This window comes from Sminthopsis crassicaudata, chromosome 2 (assembly GCF_048593235.1).
Source record: "Sminthopsis crassicaudata isolate SCR6 chromosome 2, ASM4859323v1, whole genome shotgun sequence".
NCBI classification, from domain to species: domain Eukaryota; kingdom Metazoa; phylum Chordata; class Mammalia; order Dasyuromorphia; family Dasyuridae; genus Sminthopsis; species Sminthopsis crassicaudata.
The window spans coordinates 97,686,322-97,699,895 of NC_133618.1; positions in this window are offsets into that span (position 1 = coordinate 97,686,322).

Consider the following 13,574-nt stretch of genomic DNA (forward strand, 5'->3'; position numbering starts at 1 on the left):
AGTAATTTTTGATTGGACTAAATATTTACATGAGACTCTTCTTATAATGAGAAAATAAAAGGTGGTTTTGTTAACATTATGTACCATTCTGTTGTTGCTTTTGAATGGATTTCTATTGTAAACCACTCAATTATTGGCTTATGCCAATTTCTCATAAATTTCTCATAAATCCATGTATGATACACTGAAATTACAATTTTCAGTAATATTGTACCACTAAAAAGTAAACAATATTTTAAAAGAAAATTTTGAAGAACAATTAAGTACAAAGTAAAAATATATATTCATATAGGCATATGCATATATACACAAGAACATGTACCTTTCTATATATGTACATATGTGTCTATATAAAATATATGTACAAATGATTATACACATATTTATGGAATCACATTTACATTATTCACAAAGAGCTGAGTGATACAAGACAAGGAAGGGTTGAGCAAAACCCATTCTATAATTTACTTTTTGTTATTTTTCTTTAAACCTTTCAAACTACTGTTAAAATTCTCCTAGTCAATTGATTGGATGAAAATATATTTTAATCTTTTGAGATTAGGCTATGTTTTATGTTTTATCTTTGCATCCCTGCTACTTGTCATTGCTACAAAGGGTTCTAAATAATTTCTTGCATTTTATGGATAAAATATAAAAAATAAGTACTATCAAATTTATCCAAAGGAAAAAAATGAACAATCAAGATAAATCAGTTAATATGTCATTTCTAATTATTTATTATATTTCTTTGTTACAGAATTCTTTCTTTCTCTATATGAATACAAATTTTCTCCAGTGACTAACCTTATAAATCATCTGGTCAGAATGTTGTCTACAGGCATTTTAGCAAACTGAAAATTATGAAATATTTTAGCAATAAGAAAAGTGATATCATGAAGTTGCTTGCTGCTGACTTAAGACTGTGCTATTATTGTTCACATACAGGAACAGTACATAATAGGAGATATAAGGAGAAAGAAAAGTAGATCTTTTAGTCAGGAGATTCAGATTGACTACTACATATTTGCTTTTATAAAATGCCCTAGGCATAGGAGGTGTGCTCTAATTGTCAACATCCCCAGGAGACTTCTATGATGTGGTCATGTCTCATTGGGTCTCTCCAAACATAATGATCCTCAGAAATGTGGCCAGATGAGAATTTGTGTCTGTATTTCTCCTCTCCTAGGGTATCTCTTATGCTATGCTATGCTTGATAATTCCCAAATGGACAGGAGTCAGCCTTCTGTTATTAGTGAAGTCATAAACTTTCTTGAGAAAGCCTAGTACACTATCGCTGATATAGTGCCTGCCTGAGCCTCCATTCAATCAAATCCAATAAAAATTTGTCAGGCTTGAAAATAGTACAGACTATTTGTCCAAAAAAATTATGTTTTGCCAAAACTATCTGTATTTCTGAAAATCACCCCTATATTTCTTTATTCCTCAAGAGAACACATGTTGAAAGAATGTCTATTTCTTACTGAGTCATATTTGTGGGAAAATGTAATCTATATTCTTAAAAGAAAGCAAATGAGTATGACTCATGCATAGGGCTATAAATTTGGAATCAGTTAGATCTGGGTTCAATTTCTGCTTCGGATACTTATTATCTATGTGAACCTAGATAAATGACTGTGAACTTCCTGGAGACTAAATTTATATTCATTGACAAAAATAAGAACATTGGATTCATTTATTGTATATCTTCAAACTCTGAGTATATGATACTATGATTCAATGGCCTTGAAAAGGATAAAGTCATTATGGGAAATACATTCTAAGGGGAAGAAAATGTGTGGCAGTAAATAGGTAAAATAGCTAGAGAATCTTTGTGGGCCTTAGCTTTCTAATCTTCATAAAAATAGATTTTAATGTTTTAATATCCTATTATTTCTCTGTTACAGATTTAAATGAATATATCCTCTTCTTTCCCTTCATGTATTTTGATAGTTGAGGGGTGTTTTGTGTGTATGTGTATGTGTCTGTATGTGTGTGTGTATATAAATGTATATATGTATAATATGTAAATTCAAAATGTTTACTTCAAATTAGATGCTCAAAGAACAACTTTGAATTATAATGTCTGTAATATCCATAGTGGTCTAAGACTTCAAGTCTAACTATAATAAAAATTATGGATGAAGGATTGTACATATTTAAATTATATCAAAACATTTGCTGTTTTGAATAGGGGAGAAAAAAATTAGAAGACAAAATCTTATAAAATGAATGTTGAAAACTGTCTTTATATGTGTGTGTATAGAGATAGAGATTATATAAATTATATATATATAATATAAATATATATATATAATATAAATATAAATATATATATATATATATAAATTATATGTATATAAAATATTTTGAGGAAAAAATACAGATGAAAAGGACTGAGAGGACATTGAAGTGAAAGAGAAAGAGATAGAGACAGAGATAGACAGAGACAGAGAGACAGACACAGAGAGACAGACACAGAGAGACAGAGAGAGAGAGAGAGAGAGAGAGAGAGAGAGAGAGAGAGAGAGAGAGAGAGAGAGAGAGAGAGAGAATCTCCTTAAAACAATAGCCCAGGTTATTTGTATATCCTGAAAATTGAGCTACATTGATTAGACAACAAAAAGCTTCACAAAATAACAAAAGGAGTAAGGAAACTTTTAAAATAAAGAGAAAAAAAATTTGATAACTTTTAAACCAAAGTTATCTGAAAATGAAAGAAATGTATCAACAGATCTTTTCTTAGATATAAGCTAATAAAATGGGCTGTTATATATAATACATTGTTGATATCTCTCATTATAAACACACCATTTCATAGGAGATAGGTAGTAGGATGTGTACCCCCAAAAGAAGTGTCAATCTCAGTTGTACAGCATATTTTCCCCAAGCAAGAATTTTCCTCATCTCCCTACAGATCTTTTGTTAAAGAGAACATGGGAAAATCTAGCTTTACCAAAAATTCTATAAAAGTGAGATGCATGTAACACCTTCTATTTAATTAAATATAAGAACATTACTTAAACATGAATTATATACAAGGCATATTCCAGACTCTGGAATACAAAGAGAAAATGAAAACAAATTCTTTCCCTCAGAATAATTATAGTCTATCTTAAAGCCATAGTTATTACTGTTTCTATTAAAACATATGTCAGAGGTTTAAAAATGATTGCAGTGAAGTCATGGACTCCATTTGTCATTGAGTCTTTTATTTGATAAATTAATTTTATATTACAGAGATGTACCCAGATTTTTAAAATCAATATTTAAAGAATATAAATAAATTAGATCTTTTTTTTAAAATGTAGCATTCTAAGATTTCTGCTTTTCACTATGAACCTTTTCCAAAAATGAATCATCAAAGAATCTTTGTTATTCTCCTTTTTAAATGCAACTGTGATTTAACTTTAAAGAAAGGTGAGGAGTACGGATGAAAGAGACTTTTGTTCAATTTTAGGTTTTTCTGCCCTTTTCAAATTCTGCTTTTTATTTGTTGTTAAACTACACTAACTCAATCTTTTTTTTTTCAGAAATTATTCAGATTTTAGCACCATTGGGATAAGTTTAGAAGGCATTAACATGATCGTATCTAAAAGTTATAATTATAGAAGAAATTCAATGAAAACAAATCATTTTAGGAAATGATTTATTCTAATACTCAATTAATTGGTTTGTTTGGCTGAGTTCAATTTTAAATGACCCAAATTAAAATTGAATTAAAAGTTTGCCAATTTTTATTTTTTTCTTAATCTATCACCTTAGTGACAACATAGTGAAGGTTGCATACAAAAAGGAAATGGCAAAAGAGGAATAAGCTAAACAACTCTAATGAAATGTGAGCTAAGTATATTGGTCACTCAATACTCTTCTATTTCAACAGGGTATCTTCCAAACATCAATTCCTGCCTCCTCTTTATTTAGGGGAAATATAGTTATAAAAAAAATTAGGGATATAAGTCATATATTCCTAGCATTCCTGTTTCGTTTTATACGAATCAGATTCCTATAAAGATCAGATTCATGCAATAAGTTGGCAATAATGGATAGACAAAAACCTCAACACATTACTACAAATCACACATATTAAAAATTGAAATGAAGAAAAATGTTACATTTTTATGAGATCACAATAACCTGGAAAATTTTGAAATCAATTTCCATGTAAAAAGAATTAATGAGGAAAACTTATTTATTAACAAAATGAACTTCTTTTTGGAGGTGTTTTCTTTATTATACAAATACAAAGATATATGTTGTCATTTCCCCACATTTCATCTATATTATATAGAAAAATTATTCATACTAGTAAGGAATTATAAATAGGTAAATAAAACTTTGGAATTAAAATTTCTTTTTCAGTAATAGGATATTTACAAAGAAGAAAAAAACAAAGTCTATGAGAAAATAGTATTATTGAGCCATTTCAAGTATCAAAATATGCCTACCCCTAAGGAAAAAATTGACAATAGCCACAAGCAAATAACAAATATGTTTAAAAAATAAATATTCAATTATAGTTCCTGGATGAAGGAATGGAATTTATACTCCTCCTCTAATAGAAAGTCATCCTCTGCCACATAGAAATTCCTACTTGAATGACATGATTTCTTTGTTACTAGAGATGGGAATGTTGTACTAAATAAATGTACTCTTTAATGGATATTTATAATAGGGCAAATTGAATTTAGGGAAATGATATTTATAATAGGGCAAATTGAAGATTTCCCTACTCTGCAGAGTAACTTCAATAATACTCCTGGGCATCAAAGAAGACTTCCTAGGCCAATTCCTATATCTGGGAGGATTAGTTGGCATTGCAACCTTACATTTAAGTTTACCCTGTGCTTAATACCAATTCAGAAGAGAAGATTTGACTAGGAGTATTCATACTAAGAGAGAAAAAAAAATTTATCTATAAAATTTCTTCAATCTAAACAACCCAAATTACTTTATACCCATAATCATTCTCTTACTTAGAAATTCATGCAAAATGTTAGATTCAAGAAAGGCAATGGGATATGGAAGAAGAAATACTAGATTTGACATTATGAGAGACATTTGTCTCTGGAATACATTTTCTTTGTAACATTAGGCAAGTCATTTGACATATTAAAACCTGCTTCCTTATTTTTTAAATATGCATAACAAATAATTTATTTATTATTTATCTCTTAGAGCTGTTGTGAGGATGAATTGAGAAAATATATGCAAATAATATTTGAAGCATTAATTTATGAGTATCTATTATTATTATCATCTTCATTATTAGTTTTAACTATAATCACCACAAAACAGTTTCTTCCTGACAAAATGTTACAAACTAAAGTTTGGATCTAAAAATATTTTATTTCAAATGAAATTTGCTCATAATTACTTCAATCAGTTTTATAGAAAGTTTAATGCTCTTTTCTTACTGTATGTCTGAATCAAAGAGGATTATGATTTTAAAGTCTCAGGCAAATCAGTAAGTAGCTTGTAGAAAGACAGATGATAAATATATAAACAAATAGATAATAGATAAAGAGACAAATAAAATATTATAAAGTGATACATAAAGTGATGATGATTTTAATATTGATAATATAGATAGATAGATGAATCATAGAATATTTGTCTAATGCTTACTTTGTTCCAGGCAATATCCCAAGTGTTGTGGATACAAGTAAAAGTAAACAGGACACTTTTTGTAGTCAAGAATTCACATTGTAAGGGGCGGGAGGGGGGATGGAGATACATAAAGGAAAAGAGAGGTGGAGAGGAAGCATGCAAGACTTCCATGTAGGAAGTAGAAATGAAATTTGTAGAGTGAGTAGAACTGGGAAATAAGTGAACTTGACTGGGTTCCTCTTAAAATTGTGGCACAGGCTAATGAATCATTAATCAGAACAGTGAAAGAAAATATATGTGCCCTAAAATCCTTCACTACTTCCCTCAAAATAATAATAATAATAATACCAAGGAAGTGACCTCTGTATAGAGAATGGATTTTCTCATAGAGAATTTATTGAAAGACATAGATAATTATCTCATAGTAAAGAAGAAATTATAAAGCAATGCTCTTTCTAATAGGGGAATACCTATCTATGATATTCTGGATCTAGTGAAGTACCAATGTGTATTAATCTATGAAATTTAGCATCATCTTCGTGTGACCCAAAGGAATTTCTAGTGAAATTTTTTTAAAAAAAATTTATTTTATTGTAGTATTTTAAAAAGGAAATATACTATTTTCAGACTCTGTTTTACTTTGGGAGGTGGGGAGAGGATTAATCCTTTTATTTCTCCAATACCCATAAAATTAGCTTATTTAAAGAAGCGATCTGTACAAAAAAAAAAATAGCACCAAATTTAGAGTCATAAGACATCAATTAGGCTCTTTGTTCTATCACATAGTAGTTAGATGATTCTGGCAAGTTACTTACGTTGAGGAGCTTTGAGTTCGTCATTTTAAAAAATGGTCATATATAATACTTGCACTACCTAATTTAGAGGATTATTGTGAGAATTAAAGGAAAGAATCATATGATGCATTCTGGTATAAATTGCTCTATATAATGTAATAATTTAATAGCGTTGTTACATAAGAATATACAGTGAATCATGAATTCCTATAACTAGATTTAATTTTATTTGTTTATTTTGGGATATCACAAATTTATGTAGAACTTTTCAAATCAAAAATATATTCTTGCATTAGCTTTTGATTAGCTGTGTTCATAAATATGACTAATTGCTTCTTAATGGAAAAACCTATCTGTCCTCTGCATAACTCATATTCTCTTTTGCAAAGTAAAATGTATTATTAGAGAATGTTTAAAAATCATAGCATGTTTTAAAAACATTCTTTGCTAAATTCATTTTAATTGAGTTCCTTACTATATAGGACATTTAGTTTTCTAATCAGTGTTACTGATCTCTATGTGTTATAGAAATACCAACCTAAGTTGTACCTCCTTTTCAGAGGATTATAGTGTACACAGTGGTAAAAATTTCTAGCAAAAATAGAATAGCAAAACATCCTTTTGAGTTTATGACTTATAACTTATAAATCACATTGATTTCTGTTCTCCTACTATGCCTAATAGTTGATGGCAGTAAGATCATCTTATAAGGTTGAGATATATGTATTTTTGTATGTGTATGCATGCATGAGTGTATAAATACATGCATATATATGAATATGCATTCATATATGCATATAGGTACCTGCACACACACACACACACACACACACACACACACACACACACACACATACACACACAGAAAGGTAATGGGAAAAATTGTAATGGAAATAATGCAAAAATTATAAAACAAAGTCCAATATAATTATTCATTATTTCCCTAATTCCCATTATCTATCTGTCAATATTTGTCACAACCACCACTTCACATTCAATTTTATTCACTCATTTATCAAATATTTATTAAGTACTTAATATGTTCAAACATAATGAGGTATACAATGAAGTATAAGCTAGTTTCTATTCAATATGACATAGGTTTTCTATGCAAGGGATCTAACTTGCTAGCTATAGTGATGTGTTTGATAAAAATGAATAATAAAGCTGACCAATAAATATGTATAAGGGCACTTAGTAATTGTTATGGGACGTCTTAGGTCAAATGTGTTGCAACCTTCTGCTTAAATGAATTCAAAGTTTTGATTTATTAATGCTTTGAAGTCATTAGATCCCAAGTTGGGACAACTGATAACACTTAATAACCTGTTTTTCCAATAGTCAACTTGCTTCTGATTTATTCCACACTCAAAGAGGAAGTACACTGAATTGGACATTAAACAAGAATATTGTACTTAATCATATGAAAAGAAGTTGTCAGTTCACCATAGTTTATAATTTTCTATAAGTGAAGTTTTTTGTTAAGTAATAGGTGACATAGTTTTAGAAGGATATTGATATATGAATTGTTTCAGGGGAAGAATCAGATAATTCTAAAGTTAGTGGTAATACTAATACAAAGTTAGAGCAATTCATACCTCATGAAAAATCTCTATAAAAGAGTTAGTATGTGGTCAATCATATTCCAAATACAAACCTTTGTTGAAAATATGTTGTTGTCTATGACTGGAGCATTAATAAGGGAATCTAAGTGCAAATGAATAGAGAACTGCAGCTTGGAGCCAGCAAGGCATGAATTCAAATACTTTCTCACACACTTACAAGCTATATGACCCTAGGAAAGTCACAACACGGTTTGCCTCAGTTTCTTCATTTGTAAAATAAGCTAAAGAAGAAAATATAAAACTACTCCAGTGTCTTCACCCAAAAAACCACAAATGCGATCATGAAGTGTTAGTCATGGCTAAAAAACAAATAACTTAATGACTTTCTCTCTTAACTGTTTGCTTGCAATTTTGACATTTTTATAAAATGATATTTCATGATGTTCAGTCACATAGTATCACCAGAAAAATATCAGAATTTTAAAAAAATAGGATTTGTGTTAGGGATCAATTTGGGATTATTTAAGGTATTTCACAATTCAGTGAATGCTATGTAGCCTATTCTTCTTAATTGATATTTGGTCTCTATATAAAAAAATGTATACTGAAAGAATAATGTAATAGGATTTCCATGCAAATACATATTATCTAATCTGAAATATTAGGGATTTTTCACCACTTATTTCTCCTCTGTTTTGTACACATTGATTTCATTGATGAAGCTCTCATATAATTTCTAATTATTATTCTGATACAATCACCATTCCAAATGCTACCATTTGGAACAGTAATTAAATTAAATATATAGGCTAATAGTAACAATATTGTTGACTGTTGTTTATTTGTTAATATTATCTGTAATTTCCACCAATCAGTATTTTTGAGCAATAATTTGAAAACTTTAAACAAAATATTTCATTTCCAGCACAGATTCCTTTTTAGCTATTATTCCTACTTTTATTCCTACTTTTTGATTTTGTTAAATGCCACTTAAATGTCTCTTCATAGCATTTGAAGAATTAACATTTAAATGTAGTAGTTCCATTATTACTGGTAATGGAAATACATTGTAAATCTAAGAAAGACAGATTTATTCAATTGTAATTGATTTGTTGTTTTTCCAGTTTCATAGTTGGCTATAATGTCATTTCTACATATTTATTTTTATCTGTCACTATTTTGTGAGAAAATAAGAGGTCATCATGAACTATGCTTGACCATATCATTCTGTAATTTAAAAGAGCTTCTCTTGGCAACTGTGTCTATGCTTGCTAAAGAGTCTAAATGCTCTTATAATTTCTAAGTGATTTTGACTTCTCTTTTTACTATGTCACAAATTGTGGTGATGGGAATAAATAGCTTTTATATATCATTAACATTTCTGGTTCAATAACATAAATCAGGGCAGTTTGGAACCAGTGTAATTATATTAAGCATCTGCTCATTTTTATTCTTTCCTCTATTTTCCAGTTGGTTTTGACTTCTTTGACTTGTGTGTTATGTGATATATATACAGTTATTATAAAATGATTGCTACTTTGTTAAGCATTTTCAAAACCATACACTAAAATGTAATTTTATGTTTAGATATTCTTTGGTACTTGCTATTTCTAACCCAAATTCTGATTTTATTCTTTCTTGAATTTTTTTATGATTCCTATGTACAAAACTTCTTATTAGTATCTAATAAGACAGAACTATGAGATCTATGTCTTCATTCTACAATATATTTAATAACCATATTTTCTATCATTCTTCAAGCCCAACTTTACAAGTTAAAAAGTATCACACACATATTGATTTTCCTTATTAAAATCTAAATCTACAGTTTTGTAGCTTCCATCAGTTGCTGCCAATTCACACTTTTGTGACTAAAATACTATTTTAAAATGCTTGTTCTTTACTTTCAAATACTTGAAGCCTGAAAACTTGTCACTTCCATTGGAGAATCTCTTTAAATTGGTATTAATGGAGGATTTAAGATATTCAAACTTTAAAAAGCAAAGCAACTGATATTTTAATAATTTGCTTTTATCCTTTTTTCTTCAAAATTCAGAGGAATAAATTAATATGAAAAATATTCTGGAACTGATTTTCTATGAGGGAGAAACTAGTTTCTGGAATGTAAAAGATAGGAATCCTATGGAGAGAATGAGTAGTGAAAATTCATCCTACTTTGACATATACAAGAGATTTTGAAAGAATGTTTCATAAGATCAGAGGAAGAAAATATAAGCTCCTTTAGATTAAAATATTGTGGGTTCAGTCACCTGAATGAGAATGGAAAATGGCCAAGAATTTATTTCTGAAGATACAAAGAGAAACTATTCAGATGATAGCAGAAGGAATGAAAAAACTTGCTCAAGATTCTAATATGAATCACGGAAAATTCACTTATCAAATTGTATTTTTAAAAATTTATACAGGGGGCAGAGCAAAGATGGTGGAAAGGAGACAGTTCTTTTTCTGAGTTATCACCATGTCCCTCAAATTAACAGCAAATCCAGTCTCTGAATTTTTTTTGGAGTGACAGAGCCCACAAATATTTGGAGTGTAAAAAATTTTCAGGAGAAGATAATTTGGAAGATCTCCAGAAAAAGTCTGTTTCAGTCAGATATGGAGGGAGGTGAGCTGAGCACAGGCAATGTGCAGATACCCCAGCAGAAACCTCAGTGAATGCAAACACAAGGACCCAGGATGGTATGGGCTCCATGGCTCCAGGAGGAATGGATAGTAGCATTGGTTGTTCTGTCCTGGTTGCAAGCAGATAGATCAGCAAATTAGTTGTAATAAAAAAGGCAAATACTGAGCCCCTAAACCCCAGAATATCATGGAACCTGGTCACTACCACTGAGCACCAGAAATTAATCAGCACAGACCCAGTGCAGCTGCTATTGCCTATAGAGGAAGTTTGAATAATCTCCCCTTTGCCCTAAAAAAGTCAAGAAAAAAACAAGAAGAACTCTAATCACAGACAGGTTTTATGGAGAAAGAGAAGAATAGATTTCAAAACAAAATCATCTTCAGATAAAACCAAAAAGGATGGCATGAATTGGTCCTTATCTTACAATGCTCTCTTGGAAAAAAATTCAAAAAGGTTCTTTAAAAGGAGTTGGATGAAAAATGGGAAAAGGAAATGAACATTTACAAGAGGGTTTGGAAAAGGAAACACAAGAATTGTTTGAAGAAAACTCCTTACAAAATATAATTAACAAAATGGAAAAAGAAAACAACTCCATGAAAAACAGAATTTGTGAAATAGAAAAAAAAAATTCAATTGGCCAAATACAAAATAATTTTAAAAAGTAACTGAAGAAAATAATTCAAAAATTACAATTGAACAACTAGAAATGAAAGACTTAATGAAACATCAAGAATCAGTCAAACAAAACCAAAAAAAAAAAAAAAAAAGAAAAAAAAGAAAAGAAAAGAAAAGAAAAAAGAAAAAAAAAATAGAAGAAAATATAAAATCCCTCATTAGAAAAATAACTGACCTGGAAAATAGATCTAGGAGACACAATCTAAGAATTATTGGACCCCTTGAAAATGATGAAGAAAAAAGAGCCTAGACATTATCTTTCAGGAAATCATCAAGGAAAACTGCCCTGATGTCTTAGAATCAGAAGGTAAAATAGGGACTGAAATAATTCACTGATTACTTCCTGAAAGAGACCCCAAAATGAAAACTCCAAGGAATATCATAGCTAAATTTCAGAACTATTGGACCAAGGAAAAATATTGGAAGCAACCAGAAAGAAACAATTAAAATACAGAGGAGCCACAATCAGGATTACTAAGGACCTAGCATCTGCCATCTTGAAGAAGCAAAGGGCCTGGAATCTGATATTCTGAAAAGCAAAGGAACTTGGAATGCAGCCAAGAATAGACTCATCTGAGTAAACTGAGCATTATCTTTCAAGGAAAAAAAAAAGGACATTTAATTAAATAGGTGGATTTCAATTATTTATGATGAAAAGACCAGAGCTGAACAAAAAATTTGATTTCCAAACACAGAACTCAAGAGAATCACAAAAAGGAGGTGTAAAAAGGAAAGAACTCTTGAGAACTATATCTCTGTTTTGGGTATACTTAGAGAGTGCAGGTATAATTGGAAAGGGGATTGTAATGAAAAAAGGAAAATGGAGGTAAAATAAGGGAAATTACATCTCATGAAGGGGCAAATAAGACCTATTTTAATTGAAGGAAAGAAGGGAGGGGATGAACATTGTGTCAATCTTACACTCATGAGATTTGGCTCAAACAGAGAATATTAGAAATAATTGTTTTCACAGAGAAACTTGTCTCACCTTATAAGAAAGTGAGAGCGGAAAGGGGGAAAGGAAAGGAGAAGGCTAATAGAAGGGAAAACAGAAGTAATAGAGGAAAAGGATAAGAAAGGGAGAGGAGTTGTAAAGGGGAAGGACTATTTGAGGGAAGTGGTGGTCAGAAGTGCAAAATATTGGGTAGGAGGGAAGGGGGGAAAGGAAAAAGAAAAGCATATTTTGGAGTAAATAAGATGGCAGGGAATACAGAATTAATCATTGTAACTGTGAATGTGAATGAGATGAACTTTTCCATAAAAAGAAAGTGGGTAGCAGAATGGAATAAATCCAGAATCCTACAATTTGTTGTTTACAAGAAACACATTCAAAACATAGTGATCTATTTAGAATAAAGGTAAAAGGTTGGATCAGAATCTGTTATACTGCAGGTAAAGTAAAAATAAAACCAAAAACAAAAACAAAATAAAACAACAACAAAACAAAACAAAACAAAATAAAACAAAAAACAGGAGTAGCAATCCTAATCTCAGATCAAACAAAAACAAAAATAGATCTAATTAAGAGAGATAAGGAACTATATCTTGCTAAAGGGTACCATAGATAATAAAATAATATCAATACTAAACATATATGCACCAAGTGGTGTAGCATCTAAATTCATAGAGAATAATTTAAGAGAGCTGCAAGGAGAAATAGACAGCAAAATGGTTAAATCATACTAGTGGGATACCTCAACCTCACTCTCTCAAAACAAAATAAATTGAATTACAAAATAAATAATAATGAAGTTAAGGAGGTAAATAGAATTTTAGAAAAGTGAGATATGATAGATCTTTGGAGAAATTTGAATGGAGACAGAAAGGAGTACACTTTTTCCTTGGTGGTTCATGGAACCTATATAAAAGTTGACCACATATTAGGGCATAAAGACCTCGAAATCAAATACAGAAAGGCAGAAATAGTAAATGCATGTTTTCAGATTATGATGCAATAAAAATTACCTGCAATAAAAGACCACTGGAAAATAGATGAAAAAATTAATTGGAAGTTAAATAATCTAATCCTAAAGAATGAATGGGTGAAATAACAAATAATAGACACAATAATTTCATCCAAGAGAATGACAATAATGAAACCATTTACCAAAATTTGTGGGATGTAGCCAAAATGGTAATTAGGGAAAATTTTATATCTCAAGATACTCACATAAAATGGAGAAGAGAAGATCAATGAATTAGGTTTGCAATTTAAAAAAAAAAAAACTAGAAAAAGAATAAATTAAAAACTCCCAATTAAATGCCAAATTTGAAATTCTAAAACTTTAG